Below are 21,017 nucleotides of genomic sequence, written 5' to 3'. Positions count from 1 at the left end.
CAGCAGCTGGGCTTTGCGGCTCTTGTACAGCCTCACTTAGAAAGCAAAAGTTATTGGATTTAGTGCTTTGCTGCTGGTCAATTTGTCACCTTAAAAATATTTTCTGCAGAGTTTTACAGTGATTGGGGAGTGCAGCCCACAGAAATAATGAGAAAAAATGGAGCCATGCGCAAGCTGAGCTTTGCTCATGGAAGCAGTGACAGCTGATGAAATTGCTGGAGTTCCTGCTCATTAAGGAGACACTGATGCAATTGGGGGCCTGACCTGCTCCCATCACGACTAGCAAGAACATCGCCAGTGACTAATGGGGAAGCATTGGGCCCGCAATGTTCACGTGCTGGACCTGAGGCTTTTGAGAGGGAGGAGGAAAGCCAAGGCGCCGCCAGCCTCAGAACCGGGCTGCTCTACATGGCCCTGCACCTGCACTGGGGGTTGTGCCTGGTTATACTGGGCAGGGCTCTGCTGGTGCTTGGCGGGGATCACTGCCTGCTGTGGGAAAGGCACAGAAAAATTCCCCCCCACCTCTTTTAGTTTGTTGTTTTTACCAGAAACATTGCCAGAACAGAAAAGCTGCCGGTTAAGGGCCACAGTTCAGCACTACCTCCCATCCCATGCCCTTCCTACTCCATCCCCATGTCTGCATACCCCTGCCCTCAGATAGCTGGGATGGGAATGACACTCCTGAGGATGACTTCAGGGGATGCCCGAGAAAATAGATACCTTCACATCTTCAAATTACCAGAGAAGAGGATCCCACCGAGGTCAGGACTCATTCTCAGGACTGAGAAACAGAGCACAAGTCAGACACCGCACCTCCTGCCTCCCACCCCACGCTGTACCCACAGGACAACTTGGTTCCTGCTGTAGCAGGAGCTTGGTATCCCTCACATAGACCTGCTTCTCCAAGACCCAGAGGGATGTAAGGTCCATGCTTCACCTGAACTCTGAACTTCAGTCCACATCACTAAGCTGTTCCCTGCAGCCTACAGGTAAGAGATGCTAAGGAAACGTCCCTGACACACTAATAGCCACACGGAAACCACTGCCAACAGACGAAGCTGGCAGGCTAAACTTTGGCCTTTTAGCCATTAATTGTGAGCTGTTCTTTACGGTAATTCTTGTCCTGTTAGATCTACCCTTGTAATGAATAACTACTGCTCCTGACAAAACAGGAAAGATAAGGTTTGGAGGTTTATTAATAGCTCTTCTTCTGACATGCTTTTCAACTACGTCCATTTGTACGTTTGCTTTGTTGTACAACATCTAAACTTTCACAGGTCCAGATCTCCCAACGGTGCCTTGCAATCCCCAGCTTGTATAAACTCATCTAGCCGCACCAATCTGAGGGAGACCTTCCCAGCAGAACCTGCTGAGATCTTGCCCGTAATTGCCCTTCAGAAAGGGAACAACGCCAGATTAGTGAGCAATTTCATTGTGATCTGTCTTGGCGTTTACATCTTGCTTGCTTTCACCAGGCATCAGCTCCCCAAGCTGGGCAAAAGTTAAATCCCATGAGGATACCACGGGCAAAATACTCCTGACAATTTAGCAACCAACTGACAAGTGAACAACGCTGACAGTTCTGTGGCTCAGGCTTTCCCGACTACCGCGCTGCCTTTCCTCCTGGAACCATACGTTTAGTCAGTGCAGCGTGCAACGAGGCTGCAACATACTTCGTCCCATGGTATGTTTCTCTTCTACAACCAAAACCCCTTTACTCCTCTGGTGCCTTAATTTGCATTATAAAATCATCTGAGTTTGAGAGAATTGATTTCATTAAAAGCTGCCTCCAACCCCAGGACCGACAGTAAAATTACTGGTGATTGAATTGCCCCCTCTGTCAACTAAGACCTATTGCAGGAAAAAAAACCCAAAGATCACTTAATCTTGGCATACATAATGTTTTGGTAATGGTATAAAAGCCAAAGTCGAGCACTGTAACCACTCCAGTAAACACAGTCTGTTAGGTCAAAGCATCCAAGACTGCATCTCCATACTGAAAAAATCCTGCACAGAGCCAGCATCTCACAAGCTCTCTCTTTCCCTCTTTCCCTGCACGTAGGCTCTGTTGTCACATCCCTGTACACCCCATGGTAACTCTCCAGCCCCACACCTCCGTGTAGTATAATGGGTACTGCAGGGAGGGATGCAAGGCGGCTCCTAGCACTGTGCCATGTAGGATCATTTCCTGAGCTTCCAGAGCTTGATGGGACATTCCTAAATGGACCTTCTCAGACAGATCCTCTCTAACCCATAGCACAGCACAGCACAGTGTAACGTCAGGAAAAGGCAGTGCTGCACCGAGATCTGCTTCCAGGCACCATTTTCAACTGAAACGTACTGGAATGACATTTATCTCCGTGAATGCCATGGAGAAGAAACTCACTATCCAGCCTTAACAATGAGAACGGCAGGAAAAGACTTTCTATATTTATACTATTATTATTTTTTTTATTACTACACTATGCAGTGAACAGCTGGGTATGGGCATGCAGGGGGAGGACAGGCACAGAGCCAAGCTGCATAATGGGGAGTGCTTTGGTGTCAGGGTTCCCACACACACACACACACATACCCTTTATGAAAGAGGAGTCAAAATGTGGCCATGTTTTCTGGTAGATACCACGGCAAGGGAGAGTTCTGAACAAGCAACAGCAGAAGGATGCTGAATTGGCCCCGTGGATTCATTTGAGAGCTCTGCCGTGGAGTGAAATACACCACACAAGTCCTTAGACAAAGTTGTAAGAGGCAAGGAATGTCCTTATGAAGTGACCCGCTGCAAGAGCAGAGCTCGCAGTACTGACCGAGAGGAAAGGTTAGCATTGGAGATGGGCTGAAAAATGCACTGCAGGTGAAAGCTGGTAGGTTACACTTGATGCCAAGGGAATTTTGAGAAAGGAGGCAGAGAGAAGTGATACGAGCAGCGCATTGGACTAGGAAACTGTGGCGCCTGCAGCTGCCTTGCAAAGGGGCAAGAGCCTGAATTCGCCCAGGCCAGAAGACAGAAGTTGCAGCAACTAAGAAGTCTCAGTTGTGCCGAGAGAGAATGAAGGACACAGAGGCCAGCTGATGGTCCCCAAACTTTGATCTCTCATTCCCTTCTACTCCACTAAGCCTCCTCCCCCTCTCACGTGCACGCATGCTTACACATAGCGGCACACAAAGCTATTATGTGATATTGATGTTGGCTTTAACACAACACTACATCCGTACTCAGCAAAAGTTAAGCACACACTAAAGCTGCTTCAGTTCTCCACTAAATAGGAAGAGACTAAAACAGTCCTGAATGTAAGTCTGTAAGGCTGGCACGCCTACCACCTATGCCATAACTCTTAAATACTGCGTCTTGTATCTACACATTAAGCTCTCCAGGACAGGAAACATCACGCATTAATGTCCAAAGCACAGGTTTAAGTGTTTGTGATGCTGAACAATCATTACGGGAGTCATTCAAAAGAATGCATGACATTAAGCTAAAAACTTCCCCTGTCGTTAATAATGATGCAGCCTTGGTCACAGCCTCTAACGCAGGGAAATTAATCCCCTGACATGAGGAGGAAAGCGGTCTCTCCCGCGAAAGCCTCTGTAAGTAGAGTTGTTCAAAGACAATTAACAGCTAATGACCTACTCGCCTGTGGAGCAGTGTATCGGTGAGACTCTCCAGCCAACTTGTCATGCCAGCTGGGAGGCCAGTTCTTTTCTGCTGGGGCTGCTGGAGCCACTGAGCTCACCTGGGACCTCGGGGCAGGCACCTGAGCAACTTCTCACAGCACAAGCAGCAGGGAACCCACTGTCACCCAGTGCAGTCCCCAGCACTGGCTGGGAAAACCACTCCTGGCCCACCATGGCCTCATCGCACAGGGAGAACGTGGTTGTTCTGCTCCCAGGCTGCAAGGGGACGTGGTGACCTGGTCAAGAGTGGGGAGCACTCGGATTTTGAGTGGAGGATACAAGCTTGGGGGAGTACAGTCGAGATACTGGAGGGCTGGGCTGCTATTCAGGGGACACAGCAGAACCGCATGCAGCCGAGGGATGGAAAATGCAAAAACCTGTATTTGGGATGGAAGAATCCCTGGCAGTACAGGCTGGTGGGCACGAAAGCCTTTCTACAGAAGAGGAGCTTAGGGGCTGGAGCACAGCACATACAGGGAGATGCTGGGATAAATGGCTTTGCACAGCCTTGAGAAGGAAAGACGAAGGCTGGTATCACTTGGTCTTACTTTTCGTGTTGAGTGCACACCTGATCAAACTTTGACACTGGTCTTGCTTTGAGCACTGTGTTTGCTCACATGATCTCCAGAGGTCTCTTCCAAAGTTATTCTAGGATTTTATCTTCTCCAGCAGCCCAATTCCATTTCACGTGTTCCCCAAATTTCTCATATTATTTCCTATACATCTGTGCATATATATAGGCAGATGGTAGACAGACAGGCATTAGAGGAACTCAACCTTTAAGAAAGTTCCCAATGAGGAATTCATTATGACATTTTGCTGAACACTTAAAGCAAAAAAAAAAAAAAAAAAAAAAAGAGCAGAAAGACAGGAACCTCAGAGTATTTAAAAAAGAAATCTGAATGAAAGTGGGGGCGACCTAATTAGAATAAAACGCTGCTTATATTCAAAGATCACCAGTTTGAAATTTCAAACTGGCTTTCAAAAGTTCATAACAAAATGGAAGAGATGACTGATGCCTTTGGCCGACATGGGAAAACTTACCAGCTTTTGATCTCTGCGCACACGCAATCCAGTTCTTCAGAATTGTACTTTCTTGTGTAGTTTGAAATAAAGCTTTCGTAACGCTTCCCATCCCTTTGCTGCAAATCAGGACTGAAACATTCAATTGATGAAGTTCAGCATAAAATCCGTATCAAGCAGGATTCAACGTACGCCGTATCACGCGACAGAACAGTTGGCAAGGACATTGCCAAGAGATGCTACACACGACTGGGTACTTGTTTTGGTGGTGACGACTAGATCTGGAAATCCCAGAGGGAAGCTGTACAGGGATTTACAAGTTCCTGCCTATGTATTTCCACAGTGAAAAGAAGCAGCCTGCTTGAACAGCATCCTGGAAGCCTGCTTCAACGGCCTTGCCAGGCTTTGGTAGAAGCCTCTTGGACCTTCACATTTCCCAGGAGAAAGAGCAAAGAGCCTTCTCTTGACCCCTGTTTTCCTGGGGAAGAAACTGAAGCAACTCAGGTGCACTAAGGCAGACGGCACGTCTTTGCTGCATTCTGGACCTCAGCTCCTACACCAAAACCTCTGGGACCAAGCAACTCGGAGCTAACTACCAGCCAGCTGAAGTGGTTTCCTTGCAGGTGCAGTTTCCAAAACCCATTACCCTCTCCAGTTCAGCAAACTGGAAAACCAGTGACTGTCTTCTCAGACCAAGAGGAACAGTACAGGCTGTCCACGACACAGCACACATCAGGCGCTTGACCAGGAGACTGCCGAAATGCCACATGCTTGTGGCCTCCCAGGGGATGGGTATATTTGGTCAATAGGGCCACATAACCATTTCAGAAGGTACTGAAGATCAAGGAGGTTGCTGGTAGCTACTACAGCATGCTAGAGCACTTTCCAGGAGATCTGAGAGAGACAAAGCTCTAGAAAAGGCTCCCAACCCACGCACCAGGCATTTGCTGCACCTTTTGCCTGTGCGCCCATTGGCATTCTGCTTTGGGGCTAAAGTGCAGGTTTGAAGCCGCTGCCAGCTCATCTCCACTTAAGAGCTCATTCTAATGAAGAATAGTGGATCCCAGGGACCAGATCAAACCTACTGGAAAACCAGGTTCTGGACCCCACAGGGTTTTTGTCAGGGTCTCAATACCGGTTGCTTTGATCTATCACCTCTGATTGCACTTGCTACTATAGACAAACTGCTGGTAAAGCTGATGATAAATTCTTAAATGTCTCTTCCACCAGCTCAGAGCTTGCCCATTTCTTAACACTGCCTTTGGTCTTCAGGAACTGAGCTCCTAGAGCTGTCGTCTGCCACGCAGGATCTTACACAGCCCGAGGGCAGTCCAGCTGCCTTCCTACATTTGCTCGTTCAATCTAACAGAATCAGTCTTGCACGACTGTGCACTGAAGACACCGTTGCACTATAAAACTCCACTCTGCAGCTTGCAGAGTTTTAGCAGAGGCTGCGCCAGGCTTCAAACACTATAATCAACAGCAAACCCCACGTGCCCTGCCCATTTCCAGCCACGGCAGCAGTACAGCAGCTCACATGCTCTGGCTCCTTTTTTGTCGCTGTTTACCAACTGTATTATCACACAACAGTGTTTTACGCAAAAAGAGATGAGCTCCCTACCTCTGAGGGCTGATGCAGTAGCGGGCCGCCCCGTTACCGATGTTGCGAACCAGCAGTGTTTTCTGGCTGCTGTACTTGACTGGACAGGCTGAGAAGTTCACCTGGTCGGGGAAGTCCAGGATAGCTCGGGCACCTATAGCTCGGGGAGGCACAACAAACTTCTCCCCTTTCTGTGATGCAGATGAGCTCGTGGAAATAATCCTGCAGGGAAAGAAACAATCTCAGCACAATGCTTTTAGTACTTTCCCCACGGCAGAAGGAAAGCTGCTGTTTTCTATGGCTGTAGCAGTATCATTCAGTAACGCAACAGTACTTTTTACCTTCATGAGCTTTCATTCCAGTAGCATGACTTGCACAGGGTCGTTAACTTGCAAAGGAGAAACAACCCCATTGATTCACCTGCTTTTGCAGCAAGCTGGCAGCACCACAATCATCTGATGCTTTGATTCCGAGACACCAGAACAGTCTCTTCATGCAAGGGATCACAGCACTAACGCAACCTGCTTCGATCGCCACTGCAGACTATTGGAAGCACCACTGAGAACCCAGCTGTGCCACAGCACTAACTCCAGTGCCAGCAACGCGGCGACCTCGTTGAAGCTTGGCAGGGGATGCTCAGGTACACTTTCAAAAGGACTTCACCACATGCATAGTCAACGGTCAGTCTTCGGTGAAATACTTCACAAGCTGGACACGGTAATTGCGGCAGCGTCAGGGCAGTGCAGGGTACGGCTGTATTTCCTGCCCCTTCTCACAGCGTTATAGGGCCAAGGCTGGGGACACGCACCCTTCAAAAGCCACCTGATCCATCTCCCCACACCAGAGCTGGCTCAGCTCCAGACCCAAACTGTTTTTGCGAGAGGTTTCACAAGTACCTAAAAGCGCTAACAGTTCCACCCCTGCCCTCAGCAGCCTATGCCACCTCTGCGCTAGAATTAAAGGGTGTTAGTTCTTCCTGTGTCTGAACTCCGTTTCCCTTTACATCTCACCCAGCCTCAGGGGACACAGGAGACAGCTCTGGCTGATGCCGTAATCACACCCCTCTGTAAGGTCTGTTCTAGAGGAGTAAGTGACGGCGTGCCTGGTTAGCACACCCACCCCAGGCAGGCGGCATCGGGAGCTGCACACGGGGGACACTCAGACACCCCACCAGAGCAAAGCCGGCTGTGCAGTCCCAGCCACTGCCTTCTGCAGAACAGAGCCAGGCAATCCCCCCCGCGCCCCGGCTGCCTGGCGTTTAGCAGCAGGAAGGCAAATCAAATTACCAAAATCATGTTACTGTAGAGATGAGCAGAGCAGTCTCCAGATGTATGGCGTGGCATCGCTGCGCTGGAACTATCACCTTGCCCCCACTGAAATCAGTGGTAAATCTGCTGCCATAGGGCCAGGAGCCATTACCCCCAGCAGCGCTCTTATGGATGAGCTGATAAAAACTCTGCTTCTCGTCACTCACTGGCTGCCCTGATTTTTTCCTCAGTGCTTTTAATTAATTTGATATTTTTATCACTGTTGAAGCAGCAAGCGCTTTAGGATTTTAATGATTTAGGAATTGCATACAGCAGCAAACTCCCTTCAGCAGAACCGATCCAGACTCCCCCACAGCTGGGATTGCCTGCTCCCGTCCCCATCCCCTCCTGGAAGGGCCCTAAGGCAGCCAGCCCAGGCACAGACACGTACCTATTGCTCTAACGCAAGCGCTGACAGCCAGCGCCTCACCCACCACCCAGCACCTCGCCTACCACCTGCTCAGCTGGGGTTTAAGCTTGTCAATACAGATGCTGCCCCACCCAAGACAAAAAGAATAATCTCCTTTTCTAGACATCTCAAATATTCACCCTAGAAACTGCAGAAGGGCTTTTGCTTTTCCTATTTGGAAGGTAAAATACTAGGAAGGGAACTGCAGCAAGCAACCTGCATGATTTAATACCGCATTTCAGGAAAGCGTTTCATCTTCAGCAAGTCGTTCTGAGTTAGCAATTTTGTACTCAATCTTGCAGCCTAAGCCCTCTAAAATAAAAGCTATGGGCAGCCCATACGAATTTAAAGCACCTATTATCTGGGTACTTCACGTCCTGCACTGTTTCGATCCTCAGAAACTCATTAGCAAATGAAGAATGTTATTTGCTTTTGTTGTTGTTGTTGTTTTGGCCACACTACTGTAACAAAGGCATTGCAAAGCCAATTGAAAGCTACCTGCCTTATTAAGTCTTGGCATGCCATATTTGCTTAGCTCCCTCTTTCAGGTGCCAGGTAGGCAGAGGAGGATGCAAGTTCAGATCAGCAGGAGGATAAAGAAAAAAGGAACTTCAACAACTGGAGCTACTTGGAGCAAGTAAAAGGAAGTAATTGTCAAGGCGTTGTCATTGCTAAGGAGCAAATGGATCAACAGCAATGCAATTAAGAGCCCAAGAAATAAATCCCCCCCAAAAGCAAGCACAGGCAGCCTTCCCAGCTCCGTTGCTGGTGAGGGGCGCTGGGACCACCTGCACAGCAATGCACAAGGGATTTCTCCAGGGACCTGAGGGCAAGGCTAAAGCAACAGGGATTTGGTTTCACAGAGACAACCACGACCTTGAGAGAGAAAGATGCCTCTCGCCATTCATGCAGATGCACATTATGCTCCAAGCCCCCTCTCCAGGGACACCGTGGGACATGGCATCCCGTGCAAGGCTTGACTCAGCACTTCAGAGCGGGCTGACCCTTCAGCCACGCTCTACCACCCCACCAACGTGGGACCTTGCACCAGGCTGAATGCAGCGTCAGCCCAAACAGGGGGAAACCCAAGGCAAGAGGGGTGCTAGGCAGAAGCTGGCTGTTTGTGCCACTGTGAACCCATGGTCCCTTAAGCTTTTGAAAGCTGAATTGCCCTCCCTTGGGGGCAACAGGTTGCAAAGTCTCTACTGCAGCACTGCCTCGTGCTACGAGGGCACTAACCCTGCTACGCACTTGCTTGCAGCCTAGGGGCACAGTTGAGACCAGTTCAAAATGTTGTTCTGCTTCGCAACTGCAAACCCTTAGCAGACTGTTTAAGACCAGGTTTCTAAATAAACGTGCCTGGATGACAGAGGGGTTGCATCCCATCTATGCTTTAAAGTTTGCTGTGTTTAGACACAGCTTCAGGCTATAGGTTTTCATGAAAATACGACTTCATCCTGCATACAACTCCCCTCTCAGTTTCAAGGAAGATACAGACAGTTGTACGATGGTTCCCCTTCTCGTGCTCCCCTGTGACAAGCAGTAAATTACAAGCTCTGGCCTTCCAGGTATCACCACTGGCATCTGAACTGGCACCCAAGGAGACTGAAGCAGCTGCTCGTCTTGGGTGTTGTTTCAGGCTCTTTGTAAACTCAGGCTAACAGTAATTACTGTCACAGCAATATCGACCCTAACTGCCCAGAACCCCAAACTCAGATGTCAGTTTCCCTGCATAACCTATCCCAAATGCTTCACTGAAGTCCTTGCAGCAGCCAACTTGCAAAGAAAAAATCCTTGTAGCATGAGGTAACACAGCAAGCCAAGCAGGGAAAGCTCCTGCTGAAACCCTGATATAAAAAAAGGCTGGAAAATAAGGGCCGTGACAACAGAGGAGAGACCAGAGGATGAAGATCCGTTCGCAGCAGAGGGGGTGCCCCTGCGCCTGCCCCCCTCAGCCGCCGGTTCGCAGGAGTCTTTGAAATGAGTCACTTGGCTTCAGGTTCCTGTGGCGCCGCGCCATTTGCCTTGGTCTTCTGCCCCTTTCCTCCTCACAGGAGTCATCTTAAAAGTATTCTTGGAATAGCTTCTGTGCACAACAAAACATCTAGCAGGGCTGGGCTGAATTTTAAAGGACTTCATTTCAGTCATGCAATAACTCACTGTCCTGTCATATTTCAGAGTAATCAATGTGCATTAATTCAGTCTCCACCGAGCATCAGCAATGAATTTCACAAACCTCACAGACTGAACTTGCATTGCCTGAAAACAGTGCACTGCTACAGTGAAAAGAGCAAGAGGACAACACAGAATAAGCTCTGCTATGTTTTTATGTGCTTCTTGCTTCCTTCTTCCTTTACAATAAACTACTAATAAGCCTGAAGGACGCACAAATGGAAGTATTTCTGTCTGTTGTTTATCTGCCGGTCAGTGCCACAATGGTTTCCAGTTCAGCAGAGGCCGTCAGACCATAACGCAAGAACACATGGGAACAGGGGCTGGCACGAGAACACCCACGCTGTACAATGGAGCCATAAAACAGAAACGTGCAAATCAGAAGCAGCAAGAGTAACAAACTGGAAATGTTGCCCAGCAGAAAAATTAGCAGTTCATTTATAACACAAGTGCCAATAAACCAAGAGGCGCGTCAGCTATTCCTTTTCTGACAGTCTGACCACGTGGCACATTCCCAAATGACTGCGAGACAGTAGGAAACTGCTCATTTTCCAAGAAAGGGCTACGTGGCATTTCAGCCACTAACAACTCACATGGCCCTATTACTTAGGGCTGAGGCACAATTTTACTCCTTTCAATCAGGAGTGACTTCACTGAAGTCAGACTTACGCCAGGGAAGAACAGATTCAAAGCAAGAGAATGACACAAACCGGCTCCTCATCAGGAAGACCCAGACCCCACTTCACTGGGTTACCCACAGTCCCTGTGGATCATGCAGTATCAGAGATGTAGGAGTTATTCAAAGGCAGCACTCCTGAGCCTTCCACAACTAACACACAGATACTCTGCAGGCAAGCAACTGCAAGCCCAACACAGGTGGCTTTACAGAACCATCTCCCAAAGCCTGCCTCTTGGCTAAGGGCTTTTCAAGGTGCTCTGCACATCCTGACCATGCTACTGATGCATTTCTAGCTGAGCGACAGCACTCCGGCACTTTCCTGACTCACACTCCATCAAGTACGAGACAAAAAGTTCGATTTATACAACATTCTGGTTCTGCTGTAGAGTCCCCATGTGCTCCTCACCAAGCAGCCCACATCCCTCTCCCAATGCCCTGCAAGGAGCACAAAACCCAGGTCGGCAGAAACCGCCAGGGTGTCGCTCGAGCTGTGCAGAGGACCTCGCTGGCACAGCTCCCTAATGCCACACACTCACCAGTTCAAGGGCAAGACAAGGGACAAAGTACTGGACATGAGTGTTCCTGGGAGTTACCTCACCCTACTTCTATTTGGGGTGATGTTCATGTGTTGCTCTGCTGCTTCTCTGTAGTTGAAGAGCAGCTCTTTGCCCTTCATGGGAACCGATTTACTTCCATCCCAAAAATGAATGCTCATGAATACTAGTCAATCACATTTTAAAGGAAGCAGTGTCCCCTGCAAAGCCTACCTCGGTGAGATTAAGCTCTTATGTCACTTGGGCAGTATGGAGAACTGCCCTAAGCCAACATCGTTTTAACCTTCCATACGAATGACATAAAACAATTTCTCAGTCCCTCCGCAAAGCAACAGATCATTTCACAAGCATGGGGAGCCAGGCACCACAGGGCATTTCCTCTCTAGTTTGCTACAGCCATGCTGTTTGAGGATAGGACAGGGTGTTCAACTAAGTCTAAGCAGCAAACAGAAGATGAGAGAACAGCTGTGCCCAAAGAGAGCCTGCACCTCTGGCCTGGCACAGAAACACCAGCTGGCTCAGAGCGACCCCCTCACCTTGCATCACCCACAAAGTCACGCAAAGAACTGTGCCAAGAGGCAGCAGAGTGCTGGTGTAAAGAGTCAGCCTGTCTGTCTGTGTTCCCCTGCAGGGCTTCCTCCCTTCCATGCCAGGTACCAAACCCTTTTGCGTTAGCAAGCCTCCAGGTAACACCGCCGCCCCTTCACATCACGGCACAGTGCCAGACTTGCCAGGGCCACAGCACCGACGTTCCAACCTCCGAGCAAAAGCATGGCACACGGGGCAGGGAATAGGTGCCAGCTGACACAGCAACCACAGCCCCATGCACGCAGGCACAGCCACACCAGCGTGACTGCCCAAAGGCTCCAGGCTAACACTCTGCCTGCAGATGCTACCTGCCCCTTCACTCCTGTGTGCGCTCCAGATGCCTCAGTCCTCTGCAGCACACCAGCCTCCTGCTGGTTAAAGACATCTGGAGCTCAGCGTGTCTGGGCCAGGCTGGCTCCCTGCCACGAGCACAGCGCATCTTCTCCCCTAGAATCACAGCTGGAGCACAGGTGGGCAAGTATCCTCAGGGGCAGCACAGCGGCAAGGCTGGAACACAGAGGGTATGAAAAAGCATCACCTTCGCTCCAGCCCAGGGTGAGGCAGGGAACTGGTTGCCAGACGGGAAAGGGGAAAGCTCTCTGGATCTAGCCATTCCCCTAGCGTTTTCCATCATAATTAAGCCCCTAACATCGAGTAGAGAGGTGCGATGGCTAAACACCTTATCAGCACCCCTCCCTGCCATTTCCCTACTGTCCCACGTGCGCCTTCCCCTGAAAACGCCCAGGAAAGCACAGGGAGGGAACGCACAGCTCGTCAGTCCCTGCTGCGGTGGCATCGCATGGTGCTGCCAGCCAGGATGTGACCAGCTGCAGGCTGCCTGACCACAGCCTAGAGCAAACCTCGCAGCACGGCATGGGCTATGACCGGTGTGCAAGAAAAGTGCCGGCTTCAGACAGAACGTTCCGCCGTCTCACTACTGCGGCCAACACGATATGCATTCAAGAAGCAACTCCAGTTTTCAAAGGTGGTGGTCCTCACTCTGATCAGGCTCAGCTTTGGGTCCTCCAAACAACAGGTTTGTATTTATGCAAACAGGCTTTTGTATTTATAATTATCAGAGCAAACCCGTAATTATGCAGCAATGGTCAGATACTAGAAACCAACACCATGAGAGGCCACCCCACCACACAGTGCACTCTTATCCCTGAAGCCAACAGACATGGCATTAAACGTTCCAGCACCAAAGGATAATCACAGTCTGAAGCATAGAAGAGCCTCCAGCCTATGACAGCATCATCTTCACCACAGGAAAAGTTTCCCCCAGCTGCAGATCCAGTGCAATGCCACCGAAACCAGGACAGTGCCTCAAAAGCCACAGCAGATGCCCTGTTCTGAACCCAGCCCCGCAGGTTCACCTCCCACTGAAGGCACACACCTCTCGGGACCTCCAGTCTCACCTTGTTCTCATCAGGGGAGAAAACGATGCGGAAAGTCGCAAGCATGCCAGGCAGTACCTTGCGGCACACAGCATGGTGGCTGATCAGCTTGAAATAAGGTGAGCTCTCCAAGATGACCTTCACCAGCCCAGGAACCTGCAGAAAAGAGAGGAAAGTATGATCTTGCAGCTTGTGGAAACAGGGGGAGAAGAGGCCTGGTGATACCACCTTCACAAAGCACTTTTAGCTCTGGAGGTACATACACGTAACACATAAGAGTGAACATTAATCCCTTCTGCCTGGGCAAAACAGCTCGAGGCCAGAGGCAGCAGGGCGATGAAGGAAGGGCCAAGCAGGGAAGACACCAGCAGCACGGCGGTATAATATCTGAATCAAGTCACCCGTGTATTCAATAAGCCCAGAGAATCTGCTGGCTTCTGCCCGTACACATCCAGGCAGACATGCCCCTAGAAGGGGCATGTATTATCTGAACGCCAAACAGTACGTGTTAATCCTGGCGGAAGGAAGAAATTCACTTTAACGTGCTGGGTTTGAGCGGGGCAGTCAAGCTGCGGTGCTACAGCCATGTAGGCAGACCAGCAAGAGGGGACCACAGATACTGTGGCCTTACTGGGAATAAAAGCAGCAAATGAAGAGCAAAAGGAGGAGACCCAGGAAGACAAAGAGACAACCCCAGAAACAGAGAGATGGCTGGGAAAATCCAAAGGGAGCTGGAAAGAAGCAAGGGAGAAGCACAATATGCTACAAGGAAAGGCTGATGCAGAGGATGAGAGCCAGCAACCTGGCCAAGTGATGGAAAGCCAGGCGACCCCCCAGGCTGTGCCTATCAACTAGGGGCCTCAAAGGCATTTTCTGCCCCGAGATACATGACTGGCACTGCCTGGTGGTGGTTTCATTATTAAAAGCCAACCTCTGCTCTCCGGAGGCTCCTGCTGCCTGTGACTGTAGCCAGGCAGCTGCCAGTGCAGGCAAGCCAGATCCCTGGGGACCCCTGCCCACCCCCAGCAGTCCCTGCAGGCACCCTGCTGCACGGTTCTGCCCTCTGGGGCACCACCAGCACACAGACAGCACACAGGCATTTTCCTAGCACATAGAGAGCAACCCCTGAGCGCCAAATCTCAAAGTCTGAAGCAGGTGATTTGGACTGGTGGGCAGCTTCACGGATCAACAACAACCCCACATGAGGCTTGGAAAAAATGGAGGCTCACTCTGCACCACCCACCCGAGCCTGGTAACCCGTGGCCAAGGCAGTCCTGAACTCTCCAAACGCCCTTGGAACGCAGCAATGTCCTGGGGCGGCGAGTTCCAGGAGCCAACTTCACAGTGCAGACAAGCATTTTGGTCACCATGTCCCTTAGAAGGGGAGCACGTGTGGCTCAGACCTTCAGCAAAAGCCACCCAGAACATCTGAGGGTGCTGAGGAACAGCCTGAAAATAGAAAAGCAATTTTTACAACACAGGTAAGAGCAGGAAGTATATAGTACAGCACTTCTGTAGCTGCATGATTACAGAGCCTCTATGCGGAATATATTTTGCTGTCAGCTGGATTTTTATGGGGCAGACAACTTCAGGCTACCATGCAGTGTAACTCAGTATGATTCAGAGGAATGTGGGCAACTGGCACGAAAAACTTGAGACGGAGCACAACGTTGCTTTTCTCCAGGACATCGCCAAAAGCCAACCAATTTAGAATATAACACCCTCGCAGGATTATCCTCTCTGTCTTTCTATATTTAAAACATACCAAAGATTTTCCTGGAGCTTATCTTACTTTTACACCCATGCTCTCCAGTGGTTGAGCTCTAACTAGCTTCAAAACTACATTGTTTTGGGAAAAAAACCACAGTTCACACATTGCCTCCCCCTTCACAGGGCACATAAATCCCAAGGTGCAGCTTTACACAGTACAAGTTTATTATCATTTACTGGGAATGGCAGAAATGTTAATGCAGATGATCTTTTCCACTTGAGGAAGCATGAATAGAGCAAATTAACTGTTTGCCTGTTGGCTGGTACTTGGCAAAGATAAACATTTTGAAGTGCTGCATGGATAATGGAGCAGGTGAAGCCAAAGACTCAGTGGGAATGAAGCAGAGAGTAGGAAGAGAGAAACTGAGGACTGAGGCACATTTTAATCAGGGACGAGGATACCTACAGCAAAGACTGCCCAAAATTCAGCGCAGATCACACCAGTGGCATCCCCCGGGTGCAGGCACACATGCTGCATCTTATCAATGTTCCCAAGTTAAATGCCAGACCAGGAATGGTGCAGTACTCTCCCGGAATAACTGAGGGAGCACACCCGCATCCTTCCTTGCCAAAGGGTCTTCCATTTTCACCCACATCCCTGTCACAACCTGTTATCTCAGGAGATACTTGGACTTGCTGTTCTTCCACCTGCAGTATGCCTCGACAGCTTTTTTTTGTTGTCCACCTGTTTGCCCTCCCCAACAGGGAAATTTGGAAAGGAGGCGAATTCACCGTCTCTTGTGCACACTTCCATCTTCCCATCCCACCCTGCCCTCACGCATACCCCTTCCTCTTCATTACAGAAGAGTATCCTTAATTACACCCCTCTTTCTGACCTGTCTCTACTGCCCGTGCACTTACTGCTATGTATCAAGAGAAACCCCTGCGTGTATGAAAGTGCGCAGGGAGAGAACACCAAGCTCAGCTCCTTTCCTCCCTCCTGCCTTTTCCCACCAGCTTGCCCTTGGCACATGCCTCATTCCAGCAAACGTTTCCCCAGCTGAAGTTCAAAAGGTCCCAATTTCCCTCCTGACAGTGGAACAAAACTGCTGACATTTTTCAACTTTTCCATTCTCAGCTTTCTTGGGAAGTCTCAAAATGATCGTTTTTTTCAAGTAAAGGTGGAGACCTTTGAGGGCACTTTACTCCAAACAGGCCGTGGCTCTCCAAAGGGGAAGCAGAGCATCACGTTGTCTCAGGAAAACCTGAGCAGAACCCAATTAAGCTTAGCAGGAGCCTGAAGGGGCACCTAAAGGCCTCCCGCTGCTGCTGCTAAATCAGCCTGCTTCCACTGCTGTTTCAAAACACCTTTCCTGAAGCGCTGTTACCACTAATTATAACTTACTCCAGCATAAAGTGGAGAAGACCCCACCCCGAGCTCTGACAGCCCGTTCAGCTCTCTGTGCAGCTCACCCAGAGGCAGAGGTGCCCTGTGGAAACTGAGATTAACCACGGAGCCACCAGGACGCGGTGCACACTCGAGGGAAAGCACGAGGGCAGGGAAGAACTGTACAGCCCCCAACATTCCCACCCGTGCAGGGCTGCCACGGGGAAAGGTGCTGACCAGAAAAGCTCCTTTCAGCTAGGTACCACCAACACACAGCCAAAACCAGGGGGAGAAACCTCAGCATGGCAAGATTTCCACCGTCTTGCAAAATAAAGGCGGTGAGACGTTTTATTCTGGATGCGCTGTGCTGCAGCAGGCGACTGGCTGTGCTGTGCACCGCACGGATGACACTGCTCTCCAGTTCCAGCACAGGGTTAAACTTCCACATCCCAGCACTTACCTTGTCCACGTTCCTCAGAATCAGTGGCACTTCATAGACCTCATCGGGGACGTAGCTCTGAAATACCACCTCTGATGGGAAAGGCCGGAACAAGCTCTGTTCCAGGGCAACTGCCGAGAACTGGAGATGCAAAAGAGAGCAGAGAGTTTCAGCCGCGGGGAGAAAGACTCATCGGTGAGAGAATACAACACTGGCCTCCAGCGAAGGACAGTCCCTTGGTGAGTACGCCTGCCCAGCTCACGCTAGGGGAACAGAAGCTCACCCACCTGTGTTCTGAGCAGATCAAAAGTTTCTGGGCCACACTGAGCAGGCTCAAGCGAGCAGCTCTTTTGGCAGGTGTTTCTCCAGGTCGCCTTCTCCAACAGGCAAGGCAGCACTTACCTCCGGCAGAGCCCTGGGCTAACACGGTCACACAGCTCCAGAGCACTCACTGCAAGAGCTGTAAGCACTCGTGGAGCAAGGGAAAGCCAAGAATTTACAGGAGACCCCATGGGAAACAATTTGGGGATCATCTTTACATTGAGACACAGAGACCGAGCCCAACACATCCTCAAATCTCTTTTTTGACACACAGCCCAGAAACCAGGAAGAAGAGAAGACAGGCCAGAAAGGAACACCGCCGTTAAGAAAGCGACAGATGAGGTGGTAAGTTCCAGGTACTTTCCCAGCATCACTGGGCAATCTGAGTAAAGCTGGACTTGGCATCTCCTTTTCCCACGAGCTTTAAATGGATGCTTCATTATATTCTATTATTGCCAGTTTCTTTAATACCACTACAGAAGCAGGTCTGAAAACATACAGAAACAGCAAATGCTTACAGCGCCGAGGCGTTACTTTGAGAAAACTCCTCCCTGCTCTGCCTCCCCCCTTCCAGCTGAACTCTTCACACTCACAAGACACAGGCACGTCTCCTGCTTCTCCACAGGAGTCAGGGTCGTGCTGAAGCCAGCGGCCACAGCACACGGCCAGTTCTGTGTGCGCTCGTCCGAGGCGTTCCCAACCTCACGCGCTGTCTAGGGCAATCCTTAACCAATTTGCTACAGGTCTCTCGCTGGCAGTTTGCCACTCAACAGCCTACCTCAGTCATCTACCCCTTTGGAACGTGTGTTATACTAAGCAGATCTGTAAGAAAAGCAGCTTTAAACACACGTGTAAATAAACATTGATCCAGATAAAGCACACCCACTCCCCTCTGCCCAGGGCCATTCCCCTGTGTACCCGGCAGCCTGAAAAATCTAACACCCTGTACGGGTCCCACTCGTTGTTCCAACCCAAAGCATTCATGCAATTGCTTTAGCTACACCTTGAGTAGTTACCGTAGGCCCTCAGCCCTCAAAGGCCAATGCTGCCACCACTGAGGGCATCCTATGACCCCAAGTGTTCGACAGAGACTACACCAAACCAAGGGCTGGCTATTTCAGCAGGAAGGTGGGAAATTGCAAGCTTGCATCCTTGTGGCCCGCCCCAGCCTTCCCCCAGTATCATGCTTTAGCCGCAGTAGCTCATCTCCAGCAAAAGCCACCAACTTCAACAGAGGTTGTTTATACGGGCTTAGCGCAGGTCAGGACTTCAACATCTCACTGGGGAAAAATGTTTTACCTTTCCCCCAGCAGAAGGAACTCCACACCGGCAGCAGTCTGAAACAACAACAGGACTTAGTCACCAAGGCATTTAGATAAGCTGGAGGCAAGCCTGTCACAAGCACGCGCTCTCTTCAAACGTCACATCAAACAGCAAGGAAAAGGGCAAGAAAAGGCTACCTTACGATGGGAGGCTTCGCTCATGTCTAGAATCTGGATAATCTGGGGTCGCCGCATCTCCCGAGTGCTGGCCAGCCTCTGCTTGGTGGTAAGAGACATCTCCTTCAGGAGGGCAGAGGGAGTCAGCTGAAATGCAAAACACCAGCAAGAGCTACAGAACTGCCTTTATTCAGAAAGGCTTTTCTTCTTCAAGAGCCACCGATGAATAATTTGTGATCATAGCCGCTAGGATAGTCCTGGAAGTCCCATAACTACCTGTTGAAATATTTAACATTAGTAAATTAATGATAGAGAGTGCAATACACATGCTCCAAACAAGTAGCTTTGTCCCGTTAGCTTCTCCTTCGTGATTTGATGTGACATGTTGGGGGTTTTGCTCTTCGGGCATTTGTTTCCTTTCCAGTTTGGCCGGAGTGAGCCAGTGACCTTTGAAAAAGGTTGGGGGGAGTTACCAGAAATCCCTTAACTCCACCCTTGCACAACGCTCACAACCACCACACATGTGGAGATGTCACTGCTGGGTGAGTCAGGAAAGCAGAAAATCAGTGTTGTGCCAAGACTGAGGTGGAGAGGAATGGCTCCAAGTTTTAGTTATCTCTTTTGAATTAGCACTTGTTTTCTCTGTTTGGGCCTCCGAGACCCCTCCACAGAAGTATGCAAAGGTACCTCCTCGACAGAGCTTCAGCACCAGGTCATCTTCAGCCAGGTGAGCTCTGGTCAGCAAAGGGCTGTCTGAGGATGGGGAGGAGGAATTGCCCTGACTCCGCTGCTGTCTGCAGCGCTGGATCTGTGCTCCACACGGGATACGGGACAGAACAACTGTTTTGGAACCTGCTCCATCTGGGACCAGCCATACCTCTCGAAACCTTCAAGCAGAGTTTGAGCAGCCCACCACGTGCCCAGCTGCCTGGAGGGCAGGTATGGTCAGAGCAGCGCTGGCCAGCATCCCGAGGTGACAAAACGTTACTGCCCACACAAAGGGGGCGGAGAGAAGCACACGCTCACGCTTCAGCTATTCCGGTGCAATGCCCGGTACGTTCATTTAAATGGCTCCAGTGGCACATCCAGACACAACTCTGGACTTCCCCTGAAGCAGCACACAGTCCATCCCCTACCGCACCATGGTCACCACCTCCGACAGAAGCATGGCAGCAGAGAGACGGGGAGGTGGTGTCCAGCTTCACAGTGCTGCCAGACAACAGGAGGGGCAGGTAGAGGAAGGACGCGGGGGCAGTTTCCAGCCTTACACAGCTCCTACCTGGCCGCAGCAGGTACTTACAGTTGCAGGCTTCTCTGTCCCTCTGGCTAGCTTCGGCTTACGAGGCACTACCACTTGGCTCGGGAATCTACCAGCCATCCTGGAGGACCCCGTGAACCAGCGGGGCTTTCCAGTGGCCATGCCTCAGTTGACCTGCAAGGAACAGCAACGGGACTTGGAAAACCCAGCATCCCCTTCCATGGCAGACCCAAAGGAGACAGCTGTGTCTCCGGGCTGTGGCTCCTTCATAACTGGAGAGCAGCCGGCATCCCCACCCTGTTTCATAACTAGACCATATTTCAGTGGCAGAGTTAAGACTGATAGAAGTAAAAGCCCAGAACAAACACCCCAAAACAGCCTTTTGCTGTGGGCGCAGTCCCACAAGCCACAAACACACATCAAAGACTGCTGCCGCTTCTCATCTTCTCCCCCTCTTCCATGTATTTTGGAACTATTTGCTGGAATTATTATCCAAATCTCTATTAATACCCAAACTGTCCTTTATTACTCTTTAAAAGTTTTTTGGTGGGAACAATGTCACTTCACTGCTTCATTTTGCAAAAACAGCTGACCCGATGTGACTTTGTGCCTGACCCTACTAAGTGCTCAGACTATTATGAACAACCTTACACCCAGGGATCGCTGCTGCCCCAAGCATCAAAATCAGACTGCTCTCCTACTTTGCAAACCAAACGCCCATCCTTTGTGCAAGGAGGTTGGTGATGTTTTTAACTAAGGGACCATAGAGTTCAACACTCTGATTAACAACTATGGTTTCTCAAAGCTAATTTGGTTAGGTTACAAAACTTATCCAGCAAATATGACTCCTTCCAGGCATGAAATTACCATGCCCAAGAGCCTTTCTCCATGGAGAATGAGGGCCTTATTTTTCACTTACTAACACCCAAACTCTAGGCTCCCTACAGGCATGAAAAGCTGTAGCAGCAGAAATAAAAGCATGAAACCATTAAAGTCGCATGAGCAATTAGCTCAAATAGAAATACAACAGATGTGACAGCTTGGCCACTTCAGGCTATCCTA

General features: G+C 50.0%; 1 pseudogene; it reads right to left on the bottom strand.

Moving 5' to 3' along the window:
• Window positions 1-20,127, bottom strand: part of LOC130159445 (hydrocephalus-inducing protein homolog) — a 70,002-nt pseudogene extending 49,875 nt beyond the window's left edge.
• Window positions 20,128-21,017: the final 890 nt, after the last annotated feature.

Source organism: Falco biarmicus, chromosome 15 (genome assembly GCF_023638135.1).
Source record: "Falco biarmicus isolate bFalBia1 chromosome 15, bFalBia1.pri, whole genome shotgun sequence".
Lineage (NCBI taxonomy): Eukaryota > Metazoa > Chordata > Aves > Falconiformes > Falconidae > Falco > Falco biarmicus.
This window is presented reverse-complemented; position numbering and strand designations above follow the sequence as displayed.